Source organism: Ascaphus truei, chromosome 1 (assembly GCF_040206685.1).
Source record: "Ascaphus truei isolate aAscTru1 chromosome 1, aAscTru1.hap1, whole genome shotgun sequence".
Classification (NCBI taxonomy): domain Eukaryota; kingdom Metazoa; phylum Chordata; class Amphibia; order Anura; family Ascaphidae; genus Ascaphus; species Ascaphus truei.
This window is the reverse complement of record NC_134483.1, coordinates 460,859,140-460,883,855: the sequence shown is the minus strand read 5'-3', so window position 1 is coordinate 460,883,855 and position 24,716 is coordinate 460,859,140. Positions and strand designations below refer to the sequence as shown.

The 24,716-nt window shown below is 42.3% G+C and overlaps 1 protein-coding gene across 1 annotated transcript in view; it reads right to left on the bottom strand.

The window, feature by feature from the left end:
• The window catches only part of SGCZ (sarcoglycan zeta), a 1,846,920-nt gene that overhangs the window by 1,455,824 nt on the left and 366,380 nt on the right, over positions 1-24,716 (bottom strand). The window contains exon 2 of the mRNA XM_075565961.1: positions 24,624-24,707. The gene's annotated coding sequence lies outside the window, so the exon portion shown is untranslated. The remainder of the gene's footprint in view (positions 1-24,623; positions 24,708-24,716) is intronic.

The following is a 24,716-nucleotide window of genomic DNA, read 5'->3' as shown; positions in this document are numbered from 1 at the left end:
CGCCCCACACCTTCAGGGAATTATTGAGTCAATCTATGCAAGATCGAGTACTACACTTTTATCACATATATTCCCCCATCTGTCTACCTAAACATGGACTAAATGATGGGACCAAGCATTTGAGCTCCTACATAAACTATATACATATATATATGTATATATATACAGTGTTCGACAATGCTATACATTTACACGCCCAGGGTGAGTGGATTTAACCTCCGGGCGAGTAAATATTGGCCCAAGCAGCTCACGTGTTTTTTTAAATTACCCCTGCTTGCGCTGAAATTTCCCCTGCTCGCACAGCTGTTTGTCCCCCGCTCGCGCTGGACAAAAAAAAAAAAGCCGGAGGCGGGTTCATGTTGTTGGGGGAGATTACCCTGCTTCTGGCTCTCTGAGCAGTGCCCATCGGGCCATCCGCTCCCCCTCCAATCGGGCCATCCGTCCCCCACTCCCATCGGGCCATCCACCCCCCCCCCCGGGCCATCTGTCGTCCCCCCTCCCATCGGGCCATCCGCCCCCCCTCCCATTGGGCCATCTGCACCCCCTTCCATCGGGCCATCCGCCCCCCACCTCAAGCGGGCCATCCGCTGCCGGGCCCATCATGTTGGGCCAGGTTTGTTTCCGGGAGAGAAGCGGCAGCGGCGGCGAGGAGTGATGGAGAAAGTGTACTATGGGTTTCCGGGAGAGAAGCGGCAGCGGCGGCGAGGGCTGATGCAGAAGGTGACCGTTTGTTTTGCTTTGAGTGTACATCACCAAATTTCTTCTTGACATAATAAGGCTTCTTTAAAGGTTTCTTTAAAGCCTTACCTGTAGCCTTTAGAGTCGTCAGAAGGTTTTCTTTATTAGCCTTAGGCTTTGGCCTTGGCTTGGAAACAGCTGCCGCCTTTCGATTTTTCTGTATGACAGGCACGGCAGAGGCGAGTGGGTTCCTGCGTCCGTAGAATCGGGGTTTATCCATGGAAGCAGATGGCACAATGCAGTATCTGGACAAGGGCAAGCTCAGATACAGATCATCAAGTGGGAGGCTATACAATGTGTAACCTTTTATGCATGGCGACGAGGTGCAGCTGTTAAAAGTGGGCGTATTCTAATGTGACTCATTAAAGTATAAATACACCATCCATTTTGTGGATTCACTGCACATTGAATATACATTCTTGTGCTTGTATTTCTTTCTACACGCAGCGATGCCTGTTAAAAAGATTTATAAGGATCTCAGCATGAGAATAAAGGAGATGTACACAAGAGGACAGCGAATGGCGGATATTCAACTCTGGCTAAGTACTTCTGGCCTCGTTGTACCAGCAGAAATCATGAGCCATCATGCCCACGGTAAGACCAAAAAAATAAAGAGGACACCAACGGTATCTACCGCATAAGTACTGTACTGTACTATATCTATCTATTTTTATTGTTATCGCTGTATATTTATATAACTCTATTCTATACAGTATCTTTATATTGTTATTGTTATCGCTGTATATTTATATAACTCTATTCTATACAGTATCTTTCTATTGTTATTGTTATCGCTGTATATTTATATAACTCTATTCTATACAGTATCTATCTATTATTATTGTTATCGCTGTATATTTATATAACTCTATTCTATACGGTATCTATCTATTATTATTGTTATCGCTGTATATTTATACAGTATAACTATTCTATTAAAGTAATATCTATATTTGGCCATACTGTAGGCCTGAGCATAAAAGTTGCCATGCTCAGTAGCACTCCTCTGTGACACTCATATGCTTATATATATGTTGTGGTTATTTTGGGGGTTTAATAGTAGCTTGTTAGGTGTCCAGTATGCTGAGCATAAAAGTACCTGTACTTGTGGCCCACTGTAACGTATTGTTGTTTTTCCTTTAAACTGTAGGGAGACAACTGTTCTGGTTGACAGAATAAGTGAAGAGAATGATGAGAAGAGTGCCTTAAGGGTCAAAGATACTCTGCAGAAAAATCACAATCTAACCGTATCAGAGACCAGCATTAAGAAGATGAGATGCAGAATTGGATGGAAATATGGACGTGTGAGGTTAGTACTGGACAGTACAGGAGGTGAAAAGTGTGGTTTAATAAACTGTACTGTACCTATAAAATTATTCCTTGTCATTACAGAGCGTACCCTATGATAAGGGATGTCAACAAGATAAAGAGAGTGGTCCAGGCACAGGCATGGATTGACAGTGGCGAAACTTTTCAGGATTGCATCTTTACTGACGAGTCTACTGTATCTCTGGAGAAATTTGCCACCTTTGCATTCCACAAAAAAGGATGCATATCTATGAAGCCTTGTCCAAAACACCCAGTGAAGATGCATGTGTGGGGTGCCATCTCTAGGCGTGGACCAGGATGCATCGTCATCTTTGATGGTACAGTATAATAATGCACAAAGTCACATGCTGTAGCCTTAAGCTACTACAGTAGTGTGCTACTACTACTATAGTAGTGTGCATTATTTTGAGCACTTTTCTTTTCTTGTTACAGGAATCATGAATAAAGCTTTTTTCCAAGAGCAAATAGTGCCGGAGATTGTGGAATACATCACACGTGAATTCCCAGATGGTCACCGTTTCTACCAGAACAACAATCCGAAGAACACCGCGTCAACTGCGCATATTCTTGCCTGCGATATCAACTGGGTAAAGACGCCAGCGGAGTAAGTATGGTAACCGTGCCTCATTTTCCCCCACTGTTTACTGTGTATCTCTATAACTAATTCTCCTTTTTTTTCCCCTCCAATGACAGATCGCCAGACTTCAATCCTATCGAAATGGTCTGGCATCAGCTGAAGGACCATATCCGAAAAGTGGTGAAACCCTCAAAAAAGGATGAGTTGGCGAATGGCATAATGAGTTTTTGGAACGATGTGCTCACCGTGGAACGCTGTAATAAATATATCGACCATATTGCGACTGTGTTGCCCATTGTGATAGAGCGTAATGGGCAATCATCAGGAAGGTAGTATAGTACTGTACTGTAGTATGGTAAGTAAAGGCACACCAAGTACAGCATGATACAGGTAAGTATGGCACAGATTGGTTTACAGAATACAGCATGCACTTTACTGCACTAATTTTTATTTTATAGAGAGAGCTGGCTGCACTACCAATCTTGTTACAAAGTATTTTACAGTACAGTAGTTCCAGTAGACAGTAGTTTGACAGTAGTATGGGGGGAGAAAGAGAGTGGAGGATGGGGGAGAGTGAGAGAATGATGGGGCAGAGAGAGAGGAGGATGGGGAGAGAGAGGAGGATGTGGTGAGAGGAGAGAAAGAGAAGAGGCTGAAGGAAGGAGAGATAGGAGGATGTGGGAGAAGGAGAGAATCGGTTGAGATAGAGGAGAATGGTGAGAGGTAAAGGAGGATGGGGATGGAGAGAGGAGGATGGGGAGAGAGAGAAGGAAAGGGTGAGAGAGAAGGAAGGGGGTGAGAGGCGGATGAGGGAGAGAGAGAGGAGGATAAGGGAGAGATAGCAGGATGTGGGAGAGAAAGGAGGATGGGTGGGTAGATAGAATTGCGGAGAGGGAGAATGGGGTGGGAGAGAGGGAGAGGATTTATAAGGGATCTGTCTGAAAAATCCTAGATGTATAATTTATTATTTTATTTATTATTATATAAAATAATAATTTATAAATTATACCATATTATAGAGGAATCGAACCCAGGACCTTTCATATGGTAGTACCAATTCCCTACCTGCAAGTTTGTGTGATGTCACAGTATATTTATAGAGTCTGTTTTATCACACCAATCCTGTGGCGTAGCTGGTAGGGAATTGGTACTAGCATATGAAAGGTCCTGGGTTCGATTCAAGCATGTGTATTATATCAAATGTATTCCTGTTCAACTTACACATGGCGTAGGGGTGTGTCTATGTGTCCTTTAGCAATAAAGCATTGAATGTTTAAAAAAAAAAAAATCCCACATTGTGTAGGGGTGTGTTTGTGTCAAGTGGCCCTCCTCTGCGCTCGAACGTCTACGTAAGTGCCACGCAAGTGGACGCAGCCTGATGAAGCAGGGAGAGCTGCAGACAGGAAAAAACTGCAGATGCCGGTAAATCTTTGCGCAGCAAAATTTTATAACGCAATCCCGGTTATAACACGGTCTCATTCTGTGGACCCTGAGGAACACGTTATAACGAGGTTCAGCTGTAACTCCCTTACACTATTCTTGCCATTTCATAGAACTAGCCTGCTCTCTTTACTCATTGATTTCAAAACGATATGCAAAACCGTTCATATCTTTTTGAAAATATAAATAAGGAGTTTTAAAACAAAGCTATAGGAAAAGTCAAAATAAGGTAACCATCAAATTCCAAAAATGTTGTTTCTTCATAAATGCTTCACGAAGTGTCTTATTCTACAGTATATATGCCAAAGTGTTCATCTGGGACATTTTAAGCCCACAATTCCTATAGATGTATGTAGAATTATGTAATAACGGGTTATTTTATACAATGTGAAGTGGCCATTGGGTGATTTTTGGCTTAAAATCCCTATTGAAGGCTATCAGGCTATATATAATGTACCCTTAAATTTTGATGTGTCGGAAATATCCATCACATGATTTTCTCCAATATAGACCCGCCTACATTTGTTAACCACTTTTATAATTTGATACAATTTTGTTTTTTTTCTGTGCAATTTTGTTTGATGTGCTGTAGTGATGTGAAAAATTGCAATCTTATTTTTTTTTAAAAAATATGTCCCCCCCCCATTCCAGCAATACCCATATTTATTCTATGGCAAAATTATTGTTAGAAATGCCAAATTCTCATTCAACTGGCCAAACTGTTTTGGGTAAAAAGTTTTTAATTTTCTAACTTTATTTTAAAATGTTCTAACTTTTTTAAAGTTAGAGCAGATTTCACAGATAAATACACATTTCTGAAGTGATAAATGTATCCCTGCAGAATCTAGTTCTTACACATTTACTCCATAGATAATTGATCAAAGTAATCAGTCTGTGGAATGATTGCACATACATTATGAAGTGTGTCTAATTTTATTCCTAAGTATCATCTTCATTATAATTGTATCGTAACATATTTTAAGAATCAAACATAATTTATGCAGTTATATTCCTACAGTATGTAAAATCCACAGATATATTTTGTGCTGAATGATAATAATAGCCTTATGAATTTGTGTGTACTGGGGAGATTTACAAACTAACAGTCTAGACATCTTCGGAAGGTACAGTATAGCATGTCGCAGAATTATAAAGCTTTCTGGAAGTAGCCATATGTTCTTTTATTTTTACCAAGTTATTTTATGGAAATGCTTGGGCCTAAAGTACTTAAGATTTATGACCAGCTTTATTGTGGACTTGTCTGCAGCCGTGACGCCAGCATGTAAGAATGCTATTCTATACAGATGGGCATTGCAACCCAATTTTTTTATTTCGGCATTTCGGTGGGCATAGTTGATATATAGAATAAATCCTTGACCAACATACTGTAAACAGGAAGACAAAGGACAAGTTGATTGCAAAACAGCTTCATCCTACAAAAGCCACAGCTCAGCTATTTGAGGCAGAGAATCTCATCTAGCCAATCGTTCCAGCAGAATTATTGTAAGGTATCGTCTCTTAATTCATATCAGGAGGGTGAAATCTTCTGATAAAATGTGTGTATGATAATATGCAAAGTGTATTCAAATTATTTAAATTAGCATATATCCCAGGTATCTCAGATGTGTCAACTTTTGTGCACAGGTATCTCTCCAGGTATTGTATAAAGGTGTTTTTGAGGAGGTATATAAGTCACTTGGTACTCGTTAAACTTCTATATGTATTCGACATTTAAAGGCATTGTTAACAATAACTGCCTTAAGTGCAAATGCTATGCCAAAAGAGGTGCACCTCATGACAAGTCCTATCCGCTGCTCTCCCTTATTCTTATCTCATGTTATGTACTGTACTGTATATGAGGTCACAATCCCAGTAGCACCCCTTTTGGCACAAATATATATGTTGTGGTGGGTTTGGGCTCTGAGTTTGCAGGGGTTGTTTGTGTTTGGTAAACAATTGTTTGGAGATTTGTGACCCCTCCTCTCGGGATTTAAGCTCACTCATCCCACTAAATTGCAGGTCTTGTTATGCACGGGTTAATGACCAGTCTATTAAGACAGCTCTCCCTCCATTAGAAAGGTTAGGAAAGCTTATGCAGGTAGTGTCCAGACTTGCAAAACAGGGGACAAATTGGCTTGGTTTGCAAGCTTAAAATGCTTTGGCCAAATAATTTAACTAAATGACCCTCACTTATGAAAAGAAAAACAGATTAAGTATTTAACTTTATAATTTGTCATATTGGATGTAGCACTGAGGCTTTTTGTTTGTTATATACATGAGGTCACAATCCCATTAGCACTCCCTTTGACACAAATATATATGGAGTGGTGGGTTTGAGTTCTGAACTTGCAGGGTTTGTGTGTGTTTAGAAAAATATTATGACAAAAGGTTGACAAAGATACAGTTTAAATAATAGTTATAACATATAACTAAGGCCTCTGTGTCTACATGGGAGTAACCCCAGGTTAAGGTATTAATTAAATAACGTAGCATTATTTTTTGGCGTTAACATTACAAGAGCTTTTTGAGTCAGTTAATATTTTGTTTGCAGTTTACAATATTTACCTTTAATTTCCCCAAACATCTGCTTTTTTCAATGCTTGGCTTTTAACATAACGTTAACATAAGTTAAAGTGACACTATTTTCTTTAGTGAGTACAGCTTTATAATTAAAGTTAAGTTAACTCAGATTAACAATACATTAAATGGATTTTAGTTTAGTGAGTTAGGACCTGAGTAATTTCCATATGTGGCCACACACAGGTAACTCTCATATTAAGCCTAGACCTATACTGGGGTTATAAAAGAGGGAGGTCTTCAGCAGGATTTAGGAATAACAATAGGGACATTTGACAGGAGAGCATCTGAGGATAGTCCTACATTTAGATAAACCTAACCCGGATACTGTTTCTGCCCATGATGAGCCAACCATGAGGATGTGGGCATCAAGGGATCAATGCGCTAGAGGTAGACTAAAAAGAGCACATCTCTGCCACAAAGAGTAAGTCTACAGTACATAGCTCTTCCCTAATCCCACAATCTAGTGCCCCTGACACTGTTATTGTTATAGCTGATTAATAAAAAGATTTGTTTTATCCAAGTCTCTGTCATCTGGCTGTCTTTCTCCTCACTAAAATGGGAGAGGGAGAGAGTTTATTTTTGGCTAGAATCCCAAATTGCTTAAAACACCCCCCCCCCACCCGTCCCACCCACCCTCCCGCCCCCCCCAAGGGAGATCTGTAGTTACATGGTATGGTTGTGGTGCTGTGTAGCTCACCTGTGGTATTCCAGGAGGCCTGAGTCTCCACAGATGGTAGAGGGAGCAGCAACAGGACAAGAAATCGGTTTGGGTTCATTGGTATAGCGCCTCCATCCTGTAGAGCTCTGCCAGAGGCAGGGAGTAGTCCCTACAGGAACCTCTTCCAATAATACACACAGGCAAGGAACAGTTCACCATTTATTGGCAGGTCAGTCCTGATCCTTCCTTCTCATGCAAGATAGGTACTTTACACACAGCATACATGGAACACTTCCCTCGCAGCTTGCATGGTAATTCTCCCTGACTAGGCCCCCGAGGCTAATCTCAGCCCACTTAGCTCCTGATGGGGCAAGGTAGAAATATTGCCCAACTCCCTAAGGAGCAGGCTACACTGGAACACCCTGATTTTGGTAGGGAACCATCTTTTATACCAGGGGAGGGTCCCACTCTTAGGCTTTGGTTAAATGGGCAGCACTCCTGCAGTGAGCACACACCCCTGGCACATGCTCCAATGGTTCCAGACTGCACCTGGAAACCATTACAAATGAACTCCTGACTAAAGGAACTCACATGCTGGCCAATGTGATAGGGATTGAACCCTTACCTAGACTTACAATGCTAGGGCCAGGAAACACATAGCCAGGGACACTAGACTACACTTATATACCACCCCAAACACACATTTAGAGAACACGAGAGACACCTGTGCACAAAAAGGAACACAGCGAAGATACTCCCCATTATTCAGAGTCTGGAAGGATTTTTTTAAGTTTGTCAAAGTAAACCTTAGTGGCCTTAGATAGAATTGCATGCTTTCATGAGGTTTTTTTAATAACACAACTTTTGAGGGTTTGTGAAGAAATAGAACATTGTGTGAAAATGTGTGGGCTAATCTTTGACATATTCATCTATCTCTATTCATGCAATAGAGGCTGCAAAGTGGTAAAGGGGAGAAATAGTGAGCTTAAATGGGAAAGCTTATAACCCATCACGTATGCCTTCCCAGGGTTTTGCAGGTGCAGAATACAGTAGAAAGTTATATTTTTTGTAAAATAGAAGCAGTAATATTGGAATTTATTCAAAGGCCTGTAGATTTTTTTTAGACATTGTCAAAAGTCAAAAAAGCAACAAAAAAAGAAGGCCTATTAAACGTTATTTTTTAGAGCAGCTGAGAGTTTTCATCCAAAACCCTTGAATTTTTATTTCTGGATCTCACATCCATGGATTATAGTATCAGATAATATTATACATTTTTAAATACTGAGAGCCATGAATCACAGTTCTGGTTAAGGTTTGTTTATCAATATTATTTTCACTGTTTACGACTTTCTTTGTCATAATCAAATTGCAGATATTAAATTAGTATTGTAAAAGTAACAGTAGCATGTTTACCAGAATCAATACTAGAAGGATATAGTACATGAAATTAAGATAAGATATTACACTTAAAAAGTATATAAGAAAACATTATTTGCTCAGTGAGATTTTGCCAGGTGAATATGTAGAAGGAAAGGAGCACAGCATCCGCATCAGTGGATCAAAAATAGATAGGGCAACTCCAGATGTAGTAGATTTGTGTTTATTGCACAATCAGCTTAGCAATGAAGGTGTAGGAAACACACCAACATGTTTCATCCAACAGGACTTTGCCAGGTGAAGCCTGATCTATTCACACAAAAATTAATCTTAATTAAAGAGGGCGACAATACAAAGATGTTTAAGTCTTAGGCCGTGCTTATAGTGCTGGCGACGCGACGTCACCCGAAAATCAAATGCATTGCCGCCGTCACGTGCGCTTATAGTAAGCGCGATGGCGACAATGCGACCGAGTGAAGTCGCCGTCACGAAAACTGGTAGCAGGCAAAATTTGATTTTTCAAGGGCTGTCGCCTCATGTGACGGCCCTTGAACCAATCAAATGGCCTGAAACCCGCGATGCCACTGCCCGGCGAAACATAACTTTCGCCAGTGGCGATGGGTGACAACACCCGTCGTGTCGCCGTCACCATCGACAGCACTATAGGCGCGGCCTTAATGTGAAATTGTTGTGGCAAAAGTTCTGGTGGTATTGGTGCCTTCTGTCTCCAGCTACAGTATCTACAATCTCATGATCAATGAGGCTGCGTCCTCAGAAACTGAGACAAGTCCATAACAAAAGGCCTACTTCTTAGCATGGTAAGCAGTGTCTGGCCAAAGTGTGTTAGTTCCAGATCTCACAAACAGAATAGAACACAATAGAAATGGAAAAATGTGTATTTTTCAACCCACAGTGAACTGTTAACTTTGTTAGGTTTAGTTAGTGCTAGGGTGTCTTAGGGCTAGAGAACAGGCCCACCAACAGCTTCCTGGGACAAAGGAATGAATTCTTAACCGGGGTCCTAGGTCATTGAGCGGGGATATGGGGCAGATATGCTGTCACATGAAGGGGGAGAAGAGTAGCCCAACGTGTGATCTACTCCCACCTATACTTCTGAGGATGCCATCATGGGCTCAACTTAACAGTGTTTTTTTATTCCTAAAAAAAAATAACCTAAAACCAAATATAATGCAAGTCTGAGAGCCTCAGATATTTTTTTAACAACCACTCTAGCGGTTTACATTAATTTTATTTTTGAGAATGCAAATTGCCAGGTTTGGAGATTCACACGTGTAATGGGCAATGTAGCTCATGACTCCATATATCCTGATGAGACCATAATGTATCAGGCCCTTTGTTTCCTCACAAGTAAGGATTCCTGTTGACTTGCTTCCCTTGACAAACCACCGTCGCCAGTATTGCCAGCAATTGTCAATGGCTAGCATATAATATATGCATATAAGATATTTCACATTATTTAAATTTAATGGTACTGTATTATACATGGTTAACCAAAATAATCAAATAATCATTAAGTAATTGTTCAAATTGCATATGCAAGTATATACAAATGATCCACGTGTATATACACAAGCCTGGGCCAAGTATAACATCTATGATTATTACAACGTTCTCTATACTACTGTTACAGAACTTCACTGAAAATCTTAATTAGCAACTACTAGAATATTTCTATGCTAGTCTCTTTATATTAGATACAATTGCATTCCAATCTGTAATAAAAAAAATGTTACTGTGTTTAGCAACTGTGACACCGTGGAGAAAGTAGCAAACTTGGCAAAGCCCAGTAAAGAAGGAAAGCAGCAAAGCCAGTAGCAAACTGTCCAGGACTCAGAGGGTTAATACTGGTGTAAAGATTTGCAGGGAAATGCAATCAGACAGAAATATGGGGGAGGGACTACTGGAGTTGAGAGATAAGAGCTGCATGAGGTAGCTTTAAAATAGCAGCTCACCTATCAATAAAGAAAACACAGATTGCTTTATAAACTGCTAAGAAAAGGATACTGGAGGCTGAAATGGAGCCACCAAGAGAGATTGGACTGTGAGTTGCCAGATGGCATTTTCAAATTTCTTTATGATGTTTTGTTGCAAGGAACCCTGTAACCCTTGCCAAAAACAAACAGAAAATGCAATGCTGTTCCGAGTCTGAAAAATACAGGGGAAACTGATTATGGGCTATGGTTGTAACAAAAATAACATCAGTTACTGTTTAAGTTGCACTTTCTAGCTGACAAGTTTATTATTTTGGTGTAGCTGGGCTGAGGGCCCTAATCACTCAGACCAACACAATAAAAGAAAACTGTACAGATTTAGCCACGATTATTGCACCTGTCCGAGTAGGACATACAGAAGAGTCCAGCAGGAGAAGTGGCCATTGTTTCAAACCACACTATTTAATCTGCGGGAGCGTAACCCCAGATGCAAGAAAACATTGGCTACATCTGTACCTGTTTTTGTATGTGTTGTTGCATTTGATGCAAATCACAATGCTAAATGTATCAGTCTATTTTGCCAGCATTACTTTTTATTATGTTGAACAGGAAGAAGCTCTGCTATTTTTCTTACCCTACCTTATAATATTTATCCTTAATTTCTTTAGTACACAAGCAAATGGCGCCTAAATGTGTATATGTTTTTGTCTCTTCATTGTTTAAAGAATATCATTAAATTGTGCTTAGGCTTATTCTACCCATATTTGTATCAAACTATTTTCTGCAAATAATAACAATTTAGATATTTTTCAGATTTAAGCACTTTACTTCCTTTAAATAATATTTTGCATCTCTTTTCACAAAAAATAAAGTGTAATAACTTATCATGATTTTAGAAACGTCATAAAAAATATGTTTATAACCTGTATGCTTAAAATTCTCAGTATCTTGCAGAAAGTTGTTTTTTATTTACATATTTTGTTGTCAATACGTAGCCTCAAAGACAGTAAACTGCACAGAAGGATTAATACTGCGGGATTACATGTTTAGGAATAGGACCCTGCAGCCTTAATCCTATTGGTCCATCTGCAAGCAGAAAATACCACTACTCACCTTTCAGATTAGCTGCACAGCCATGTCTGGTACCTGCCTGCAGGTGCCTCTCCTGTCTGTACAATATCCGTGTTCCCCGCTCGCTGAAGGTACAGTAAGAAAAGTAGGCTGTATTTCCCTTCCCCTGGATGATGTAGATGTCCTTATATGGGGCTCTACATCATGAGGGTGAGGCTAAATGGCCATATTTTGTCATCTACATCATCAAGGGAGCTGGACAGGACAGGGTGACATCATGTGTGCTGAAATTTTTAAAGACACAGCACATCAGTACTACCTCCATGCTGCATTCCATATTCCGCTGATAATTCTGTCTGGGTGACTATCAGATTTTATCTCACAATGCTTGTGATTACTCTCCTCTTGTTAGAGCATCTCTTACCCCTCCTTTAAAAATATTACATTTATTGTACTTGTTTACACTATGGAGCATGCACTACTCATCTTTATCTTAATATATAAAATCGAAAGGTTAGTGCTATCTGCGGTGAATCTGATTAGTACTCAGCCTCTGGCCAATCAGATTGGTGGGTCTGACGTCACCCAACTGCCACTCTCTTCCCCCTCGGCCACACACACACACACACACACACACACACACACACACACACACACACACACACACACACACACACACACACACACACACACACACACACACACACACACACCTCTCTCCCTCTCTCTCTCTCCCCCTCCCCGGTGCTCAACTCTCTCTCCCTGGCACTCACCTCTCTCTCCCTCCCCGGTGCTCAGCTCTCTCTCCCTCCCCGGCGCTCACCTCTCTCTCCCTCACCGGCGCTCACCTCTCTCTCCCTCCCCGGCGCTCACCTCTCTCTCCCTCCCCGGCGCTCAACTCTCTCTCCCTCCCCGGCGCTCAGCTCTCTTTCTCTCCCTGGCGCTCAGCTCTCTCTCCCTCCCCGGTGCTCACCTCTCTCTCTCTCCCTGGCGCTTACTTCTCAATCCCTCCCCGGCGCTCACCTCTCTCTCCCTCCCTGGCGCTCCACTCACCTCCCTCCCCGGCAGGGGAACAGGCAGTGGCCAGGCAGGCTGCAGCTGCCTCGCAGTGCCTAAGATGGCGGCGCCCGGAAGGAACCCCTTCCTCCCTCGCGGCGCCGAGTGAGAAGATGGTGGCGCCCGTAAGTAGAGGTAGGTGTCGCATGTGTGTCGCTCTACCACTCTCCCACTTCCTCCCCCCCCAGAGCACGCTCTCTGGCAGTGGCCAGGCAGGCTGCAGCTGCCTTGCGGCGCCTAAAATGGCGGCGCCCGGAAGGACCCCCTTCCTCCCTTGCGGCGCCGAGTGCTAAGATGGCGGCGCCCGAAAGTAGAGGTAGGTGTCACGTGTGTGTCGCTCTCCCACTCTCCCACTTTCCCCCACCTCCCAGAGCACGCTCTCTACGGCTCAACATCCCCGAGGAACAGGAGGAGTGTGGCAGGGAGTTAATACCTCCTTTGTGCCACCGGGAGTCGGCGGAGGCCACGAGGGGGGAGAAAACCAGTGGCAGCCCGAGGAGCACGGCATGCTGGAAGGTGAGGAAATGCAGGGGGAGGAATCCATGCCTTTGACGCCCCCCCCCCTGCCTTTGACACCCCCCTCTGCCTTTGACACCCCCTCTGCCTTTGACGCCCCCCCCCTGCCTTTGACGCCCCCCCCTGCCTTTGACGCCCCCCCTGCCTTTGACGCCCCCCTGCCTTTGATGCCCCCCCCCTGTCTTTGACCACCCCTGCCTTTGACACCCCCCCGCCTTTGATGCCCCCCCTGCCTTTGATGCCCCCCCTGCCTTTGACACCGCCCACCCTGCACTTGACGCCCCCCCTGCCCTTGATGCCCCCCCCTGCCTTTGATGCCCTCCCCTGCCTTTGATGCCCTCCCCTGCCTTTGATGCCCCCCCGCCTTTGACGCCCCCCCTGCCTTTGATGCCCCCCCCTGCCTTTGACGCCCCCCCATGCCTTTGACGCCCCCCCTGCCTTTGACGTCCCCCCTACCTTTGACGCCCCCCCGCCTTTCACAACCCCCCCTGCCTTTCACGCCACCCCCTGCCTTTCACGCCCCCCCCCCTGCCTTTCACGTCCCCCCTCCCTGCCTCCGGGCAACGCCAGGTATATCAGCTAATTATAGATATAGATATCTCTTCCCACAATATATATATCTGGAATAATGATAAACTGGGGTGAGCCTAGTGTACTATGGTCACTACATTGATGATATGATTTTGATTTGGGATGGCAGATCTTCAGTATGTCCTCTCTTCCTTATATATCAATTATATGGATTTGAAATTTACTTTCTCTATTAGTCCAAAATATTGGTATTTCTGGACATTAATTTATCACTAGATGAGGAATTTAACATGTAAACATTTTAAATCAGTGGCAGTGAATAGTTATATTCATGCTGCAAGTAATTATCATAAACATTGCTTGGACAACATCCCTATGGGACAGTTACATCTCGTTTGCTGAAACTGTTCCGCAGATACTGATTTTAAAAACAGTCATATATTTTGATTGATAGATTTATAGCCAAGGGTTATACTGACGAATTGGTCCTGGACTCCTTATAATACAGTGACAAATATGGATAGAGACATGATGTTGGTCAAATCTAAAGAAAAAAGGATGAGTAGGAATCAAGGTATTAAGAACACTCTGCACCAAGGGGCACCAAAGTTTCTTACTAAATGTAATCATTCAAAAAATTCTATACATAAGATTTTAACTAAATACCGGGATATACTTTTGGAATCCCAGAGGGGAATTCTGTGTGGCAGAGCAAGGTGCATCACTTGTATGCATTTAAACCTTGCTAACCATTTTTGTTCTTTCAATAATTCTGCAAATATCAAGGTTATGGGAAGGCTTAATTGCCTTAGTACAGGCCTGCACAACTTGTAAAGCGAGAAGGGCCGAACTGCTCCAAGGAAAACAGATTCGGGCCGCACGGGTAAAATCATCATCATCATCATCATCATCATAAACCCCCCCAGCACCTCTCATCATCATCATCATCCTCATATCTCCTCCAGCACCCCTCATCAATCTCTCCAGCACCCCTCATCATCCTCATATCTCCCCCAGCACTCATCATCTTCATATATCTCCCCCAGCACCCCTCATCCTCATATCTCCCCCTGCACCCCTCATCATCAACCTTTGCAAGACTCACCCTCTATCTCAAACCCCACCACACACATCCCACCCCCCTGCACCTCACCTCCCTGCACCTCACCTCACTCTCCCCCCTGCATCTCACATCACATCCCTGCACCTCACATCACCCAGAGATAAAAGACAAAAAAAGCGCAAAACGCAAATGGTGAAGTATATCAAAAATAATGATTTAGTATAAAAGAGGTAAGTATTCTGCGTACATCATAAATGAACATAAATCACATTCACGTGTAACATTAGGCGCGATCCTCAAGGCGGAACACCACCGCTGTATGCATGTCGCCCTCCCATAGTGAGCGAAGATCCACACGGGCGCGTGCCACGAGTTACAGAGACTTCCACTTTGCCATAGAGACTATTTGCTGTGACGTGTACATTGTACAGAAAGGACGTTACAGTGTGGTGTCGACCCTTACCTTTGGAGTACCTTAGATGCTGATTGCAGGACAACATCGTGTGAGAGACAGATGACGTCAGAATAACAGCAGGAAAGGATCCATTGGGGTTACATTTCCGAGACCACCATCTCTGATGACGAGTGTGCGGTAACTTCGTGTAATATTACACGTGAATGCGATTTATGTTCATTTATGATGTACGCAGAATACTTACCTCTTTTATACTAAATCATTATTTTTGATATACTTCACCATTTGCGTTTTGCGCTTTTTTTGTCTTTTATCTCTTAGTGCGTGGGAGTGCTGAGCCACTCTATAATTATAGCTGCATACGCTGACACCAACGGTTTTGTATGGTTTAAACACATTTTTTATCACTTCCACAGTAGGGAAGTGCCTTATATAGTAAGATTTTTTGTCACACACATGATTATATAAGGAACAAGTGGTGTATTGTTTGACATTGTTTAAACACGGTTAAGTTGTGTTTTGGGTTGCGCACTTTATTCTTCTTCTACCTCACATCACCCCCCTGCCCTTCACCTCACATCACCCCACTACACCTCCCCCCCTGCACCTCACTTCACTCTCCCCCCTGCAACTCACTTCACTCACTCCCCTGCACCTCACCTCCCCCCAATGGCACCTCACGGAGCAGGCAGGACTAGCACACTTCTTGATAAAGTTCATCTGAATGAAACGCGTAGAAGGTTTGCTGCTGTTCCACACCATATGATTCCCCAATAAAGGACTTTTTATTGCAAGACCTGCTCTCCTCGTTTGCTGTGCGCTGCACACCCTGGCTTTTGGAGTTTCTATCCTACTTCAGCTGCACGCTTTGGAAGGGAGACCCTGGGAGAGGCAAGACTGTGAGTACATACCTGTGGCTTACCCGATGAGGAAAAAGGGGGGGTGTCCATTGGCAACCTACCCTGACCTTCAGGGTATCTTATGCCCTCTTAAGGCTTAGTACTGCTATTGTATAATTTATCATACCCAGCCTACACTCCCTTCCATCATATACGGCCCCAGCACTTTGAGCACCATTTTCACAAATAAACACACACACACACACCTCCTATCTTTCTTGATTCTGGGGATCGTGGTCCTGGGTATCGTGGTGCTGGGGCTGTTGGTGCTGGGGATTGTGGGGCTGCTGATGCTGGGGATTGTGGGGCTGCTGATGCTGGGGATTGTGGGGCTGCTGGTTCCTCCCTCCTCCCCTCCTCTCACACAGACAAACTCCCCCTCTGGCGGAATCCCTGATCGGGCGCGGTGGCCATTATTTATTTTTCCGCAATCCCCATTATAACGCAGTGGCAATATGTGTACCCCAAGCACAGCGTTATAATGGGGTTCAGCTGCGTGTGTATATATATATATATATATATATATATATACACACACACACACACACACACACACACACACACACACACACACACACACACACACACACACACACACACACACACACACACACACACACACACACACACACACACACACACACACATACATTTTTGGATTTTAAATGATTTATCTCCAGTGCATCCATATTCAGTGAGGATTACTATGGCTCTACCTGGGTCCATGGGAGTTATTAATTGATATGTTAAATACATTCGATAATTAATATGTCAGTTTGTATCAGTTTTAATTAAAGTATTATTTGTTAGTATTATATGTGGATTTTAATATATTATATCCATATTATGGTTTGGATATCTGCATCTCTGTAAATGTATAGATTTCTCTTTTGATCTTTATCTCTATACACATTCATTTCTATCAAATGTTCTGCTTACACTTTGTCTAATTACTTGTTGCCCTGGTTACCAAGCACCTACAAACTACAGTATTTAAAATGCCTTGAGAGCAGTGGATGAAGTCATGTGTCATAGTGACGAAACACGTTGGGTTGCAAAGGGGATTCCTTATTCTCAGCTGTTTGGTGGGATGCTAAATATACAGAACCCTGTGTACTGTGTAAAACCTCCTTAAGAACTGCTTGTTCCATCTGATATGCTATAGACTAACCTGATCCCTGGTTGATGGTTAAACAGGAATGTTTGAAATCACCAAGGAGCGCAGCTTTTCTCCCTACAAAAGTTGGCTGGTGACTATACAATCTCACACCTCCTCTCTTCTCAAACAGATTCGCACCGAGTGAACACACGTGATGAGCGGGTGCTGCTTCCTATTGCGGCCGCTGGGAACCGCAACACTACTCTTCCAGGTCCTCTCTCGGTATACCTCTGCCGCTACTCCTGGATTCAACGCGTTTCAATATGCCAGATATCTTCGTCAGGACACGTTGTGTCCTGGGTTGTCCTGGGTTGTTTAAATTAATGTTTGGATACTAGTTCTTTGGTATGAGTACAATCCAGACATTTGACCATTCCTCCTTATTTTTTTTACTTTTTCCATGTTAGCTTGTTGAAATATTCTGTAATTTTCAGAGGAAAAAAAAGACTTTCAATAAAAGATAATATAAATGTATGTATGTAAATACATACATACATACATATATATATAATCGGAAATAGCTGTGTTAGTCCAGTTGCAATAGTGCAAAATAAATGAGTACATTTATAGTAGTAGTGTGTGTTTATGTATGTCTATCTATCTATCTATCTCAACCACGTTATAGCACGATCCGCTTATAATGCAGTGTGAGCGTGGCTCCCATTTATTTGAGGGGGTGAAAACTTCCAGGATTTGCTGAGAGGAATGTCCGTGTCAGTGTGTTACAGAGGGGTTTCCTGCCCTTGTAATTTCAACCCTCTTCCCTCCCCAACTTCCGTCTCTGAAATTTTTCAACACTGGAAAGTAGAAATGCCCAGATTTCAGTCACATGAATTCCTCTAACTCCATGACCCAGAGAGAACTGAAACAGTAGTAGTGGGTATTTCCTTGGATCCCATGACCTTGTCATGTCATGCCCTAGTTCCTGTCACATGCAGTGTTGGAGCAGGGGCAGATTAACCCCTTCAAGGCACAAAGTCAGCAACGCATTGCAAAGCGAAAGAGTCCATTCACAAAGGTTTTTATAGCCTTATTTCCATTAAAAGTGCCAGTCCTCCATGGAAAAGATTGGGGCTTTATTTTAGCATTAGTAAAGCCCTGGGGTGTTCTTCCGATCTTTGGCTCTTACAAAACACACACAGACATAAACACACCTCCTATCTTTCTTGATTCTGGTGATCGTGGTCTTCGGTATCGTGATGCTGGGGATTGTGGGGCTGCTGGCTCCTCCCTCCTCCCCTCCTCTCATACAGAAAAACTCCCCCTCTGGCGGAATCCCTGATCGGGCGTGGTGGCCATTATTTATTTTTCCGCGATCCCCGTTATAACGCAGTGGCAATATGTGGACCCCAAGCACAGCATTATAATGGGGTTCATCTGTGTATATATATATATATATATATATATATATACACATGAAGGTCAGTCAGCACACTGTAGTAGAAAAGGTTGTAATAGCAGATGCTAGTCCCATAGAGAATAAGTATGATACGAACCAATCCAAAGACCAGTAAAGAGACAGCAGACCGCACGGGGTTAATCCAAAAATCTATATTCACAACGTTTTATTCACACGGCCCTGAGGAAGGTCTCTCTGTGGGACCGAAACGTTGGCTTACGTGTATTTCATGTTGTGAATATAGATTTTTGGATTAACCCCGTGCGGTCTGCTGTCTCTTTACTGGTCTTTGGATTGGTTCGTATCATATATATATATATATATATATATATATATATATATACATACATGTTTGGATTTTAAATGTTTTATCTCCAGTGCATCCATATTCAGTGAGGATTACTATGGCTCTACCTGGGTCCATGGGAGTTATTAATTGATATGTTAAATACATTCGATAATTAATGTGTCAGTTTGTATCAGTTTTAATTAAAGTATTATTTGTTAGTTTTATATGTGGATTTTAATATATTATATCCATATTATGGTTTGGATATCTGCATCTCTGTAAATGTATAGATTTCTCTTTTGATCTTTATCTCTATACACATTAATTTCTATCAAATGTTCTGCTTGCACTTTGTCTAATTGCTTGTTGCCCTGGTTACCAAGCACCTACAAACTACAGTATTTAAAATGCCTTGAGAGCAGTGGATGAAGTCACGTGTCATAGTGACGAAACACGTTGGGTTGCAAAGGGGATTCCTTATTCTCAGCTGTTTGGTGGGAGCTAAATATACAGAACCCTGTGTACTGTGTAAAACCTCCGTAAGAACTGCTTTTTCCATCTGATATGCTATGGACTAACCTGATCCCTGGTTGATGGTTAAACAGGAATGTTTGAAATCACCAAGGAGCGCAGCTTTTCCCCCCACAAAAGTTGGCTGGTGACTATAACATCTCACCACCTCCTCTCTTCTCAAACAGATCCGCACCGAGTGAACACACGTGATGAGCGGGTGCTGCTTCCTATTGCGGCCGCTGGGAACCACAACACTACTCTTCCAGGTCCTCTCTCGGTATACCTCTGCCGCTACTCCTGGATTCAACGCGTTTCAATATGCCAGATTTCTTCGTCAGGACACTATGTCCCCCGGGCGAATGGTCCCAGACCCAAGAGATACGCCAATTAACCCCAGATGATCCTTGGATAATAGATCGGGTTGCTTCTGGTTCTGGGCTTGATCTCTGTGAGTCTGTACTGCTAATGCAGTTGTCTTTGCTAGGGAAACAAACAGCCTTACACGTTTCATCATATCTATTCAACTTCATCAGAGGTACTATTATCCAAGGATCATCTGGGGTTAAAGGCCGGATCTCTTGGGTCTGGGACCATTCGACTGGGGGACTGATTTTGCGGTGCACCAGCACCACTTCTGGTATCCGGTTTCAAGCAACTACATATGCTGCGGATGAGTCACTGATCGTGAAGCCTTTCTAGCTGTGACTGAGACGAACAATTGTAAATATATACACAGTATATATAATATTATATTACGTACTGATCCTAGTGTGATACAAGTGAATACAACATTTAATATTTTGGGCATTAATGATTAAAAACTCACAATACAGCCATGAATAATAAGCATGGTATGAGTAAACTCATGCATCAACAAGTGGTTCCAGGACACCGCTCTTCCTGATCAGTCGAGGGATATTCTCCTCTAGAACTCCACTGCTGGTGTCGCTGCTTGGGAAATCCTCAGGCAACCCGCAAATGCAAAGAAGAGTTCCTATTTCTCAGGTTCCCAATGCTCGAGGGCAGATCACAGCCTATCTCTCCGGCGTCAGGATTCACACTCGCACAACTACACATCTCAGCGGATTATATATCTATATCTCCACTGATAAACTATAAAGGGTTAACACACAACTGGAACTGTTTGACCAGAATATAAGTAGAGAATAGAATAATAATAGAGCCTGAGTTACAGGTTAGCGTCAGGTGGTATATCTGCCTGTGTGTGCCCCTCCATTCCCAATAAAGAGGTTTATTCACACTGCAGCCACAAAAATGCCTGGGCCATAATGTCCAGCCCTCACCTACACCAATTCTGTTGCAATTTAGAGCAGCAAGCCATAGATTAAGTTTAAAGCAAATGAACAATTACAGGGCATATGTAAATGTAGCCATGTCTGGTTTGGCTACCAGTCTGCCCTCCCTGACATCCAAGCCCTGGTAATAGTGCAGGCATTGTCAAGCCCAACAATCCTGACTTTTCCCCACAGTAAGTAGCTGCCTTGAGTGACAGGGGAGGAGGCGGGCTAAGGCCTGTGTTCTATCCAATCCTGGGCTCAGACCTTGGACCTTCCCCCTCTGTACTTAAGGAGCTGCACACCTACATTTATTAATTGTGTCTCTAACCCTGAGAGAGGCAGGTAGTCACACAGGGGTGTTCTGAGCATTGGCACCTGCTGTCCCCTCCCCTTGGGAGTGATGAGTAATAGCTTTCCCCTGACTCTATTAGGGAGTAGGAAAGAGCAAGGCCTACCACTGGTGCCCTTGGCCTGGTGTTGATATCCAGGGACCATCCTGAGGTTGGATACCTGTTTGACTGTGCTGAAGCAGATACCGGTTGTGTTGCTGTGTATGCAGAGGGACAATAAAGTGTTCCAGTTAACTATACTCCTGCCTGGTGTGCAATCTATCTGGGGGAGTGGAAGTAAGTTCTCCTGCAGGGATTGTCTCCACATCCCTGGAGCCTGCAGCAGATGGGGACGCTGTACCATGTGAGATAAAGTTCAGTTATCTACCCCAAAAGCCTATCCTGTCTCCCGCAATGACAATGGTGGAAAGCTCAGCATCCTGTGAACGAGCAGGCAACCAGCACAACACCGCTAGTGGTAGCGTGATCCACCAGAGAGTGGGAGGAACACTGTTACATAAACAAAACCTGTTGATACATATTGATTGCTTCAATGGTAAAGTTGCACACACTATGCATTTGCTTGAACAGTATACACTGTAGTTGTGCACAGCTTATAAATGAAATAGCTACTGTAATGTGAGGTTACAGTAGATACTGTAGTGTTATGCATTTACATGTTGTATACTTGAACCACAACTGCACACTGTTCAGTAAGTAAGCAAAAGATACTGTAATTCAAGAAGTAGTCCAGTACATTGAAACACTAGGGTTACATTTATAGGAGAGTCCAGTGTTGAATGGTGCTCAGATCCTGAGAGACTCAAAAGCAAGCATACCATTATAAATTATATAAAATCCAGAATGCCTTCAAAGATCAACCCAGTTAAGAATGCCTGTTATGAATGCCAGAATGCCTAACAGCTCAACCCTGTTATAACGCGATCCGTTACAACAAGAATCCGCTTATAATGCGATGCAAGCGTGGCTCCCAATTTTCATATTTATGAATACTTTAAAACACAATCATTGGTATCTTAGATACTTTATTGTACAATGCAAACAATTGTACATTATTTCTAATGCGGTCCGCTTATAACGCAATGTGATTCTTTGGACCCCAAGCACAGAGTTATACGGGGGTTGAGCTGTATGCATAATCCTTATTATGTATAATAGGGAGAGAAATAAATGCCTGGTGAGATCTAATTTAAAAAAAAAATCCACATGTACTGGCATAATAAACATCCTCCATTGAAGAAAAAAAGCATAAATCTTTGCTTATGGGCAACACACATGAAAGCCAATGCCTGTGCGTCCTCTGTCAAATCCAGGCAAATCTCAGATTTGCTGATCCATAGAGAGAGATCCAAGCAAGTGTAGAAAGAAAAAAGGAGCACAACCATAAATGGAAAAAAAGCGATCACAAGAGGACCCCCATTAAAAAATGTGTCTTTATTGCTGCCACATAGAGAAGGTTTTTAACGTTGTCCATGTGGTAGCAATAAAGACACCTTGTAGCAGAGATGTAGAAGCAGGTAAGAGGCCACATGAAGCCGTGAAGCTGCTGCACCTTGCAGGCAAAATACTGAGAAGCTGAAAAAAGTTGTTGATCGGATGTTGAGTAAAGGAAAACCCAGATGGAAGCTGAGTAAAACTGCTGGTCCCTCTACCAAGGCTATAATATACTTGCTGCGTATGTGAACCTCAATATGACCAGATTATAATGTAATATATTTGAGATTACCTTTTAAAGGAAAATATTTTGTATTAAAATAAAGGTTGGCAATAACCTGGCTTTGCTTTTCTTGCCAAAAGTATTTAGCATTGCGTGTTGTCTCTGTCTCTCTATATGAAGAATTTGTTTTTATTTTTTTTGCCCAATGTTTCGGCTACCTTCTGGCATTGGGGCAGCAATTAAGGTGTATTAAGAAGTCAAAACATAAATCATTTATTTTCAGATAAGAACAATGATTAAAATAAAAAATAAATTACTTTGTGTTGTCACTTTAATATACATGTTATCAGCATTGGAAGACAATACAGTGGTTAGCTTTACTGACAGGGGTGGGGGGTAATGATTATTTAGCTAATGGGAGGGAAAGAGCAGGGTTGTTAAAAATGTGGGATTCAAGTGGCATTGCCTTCTAGAAAAGGGTATTCTGTATTTACATTTATTTTTATTAGATGGGAATCGGAGTCTCTGGAGATGAATAGCACTAGGTTCCGTTCCGCAGACACTCTCCTTCCCATCTACTAAAATGTTTTTTTTTTAAATAAATTATCACCGAAAGTTAGGTAAACCAAACACTGCTCTCTCATCCCCCTCCCAGTTCAATCAAGCGCCGACTCGCCAGGCACTGCAGCTGCAGGAATCATGGGAACGGCCACGGTTGTCTATCTGGCCCTCCAACCTCCCTCTGCCAGAGTGGGTGTGAATTGTCCTCTGCCTGTGTAATATTTGTGAAACAATCCATCCTTGCAATACATTGAATACATGCATTGTACTGAGCCATCATCACAAGGTCTGCCTTCTACCTGTGAATTGGGCAATTAGTAATACATATGAATATCATTTTAAAGTACTGGCCCATTTAAACCATATTTCCTCTTCCTGTCTTCTCAGAGGCAAATAGCAAATCTGAATAAACCATTCACATCCCACCAGTTGAAGACACAAGTCAGCTGTTCCCAAAGGCATGCTTATTGTCATTCAGAGCAGTAGGACCACCTTAGTTGTGGTTTAGGCTTAAAGTAAACAAAACAGCCCACAGAGAGATTCTTAAACAAAGAAACAGAGCACAATATTCATCACATCGCCTTCCCTTTACTTGGTTAAGTTGCAGTAATGCAGAATCCAATACAGTATATTTAGTTTGGGGGAATTAGGAATGAAACAGTATAAAGACTTACAGTACATTGCATTATTTATATTGCATTTTCAATTGGTTTAAATTCCCACAATCTGCTGCTCGTGTAGCAACTATCTCTGTTGCTGCTTGTCTGAATAGGGAATGTGATCTTAAAACCAGTCTAAAACTATCAATATCTTGAGATAGCTGAAAAGACTATTTCTTATGAACATAAGTGGAGAGGCTCAAGTCCCACTTTAGTGCCAGTTCAGACTGGAGTCAAAATCTGTGTTTGAAAATTAGGAATTTATAATAAATGTAAGTTGATCTATATCTATGTATTCAAAATGTTGGAGCAATAATCTATTCCAGCCATATGGTAATTGTGTGCTAAGAGATACTTGTGGGTATTGTAAAATACAGTGTTATGTGATTATTTTCAATATAAAATAACACTTTTTTTCAAGTCACAAATTAATCTTTGAAGGTAGCACAAAAATTAGAAGCTACAATCTTAATTGTCTGATATTAGTTATTACAAATAGGAAATATATAATTCTCCATATTACTAAGGATACATACCACCATTGATGTGAAGTATCATCACCAGGATCCCCAATCCATATATATCAGTTTCATTTAGAGACAGAATTCATGTTTAACAGCCTGTAAGAA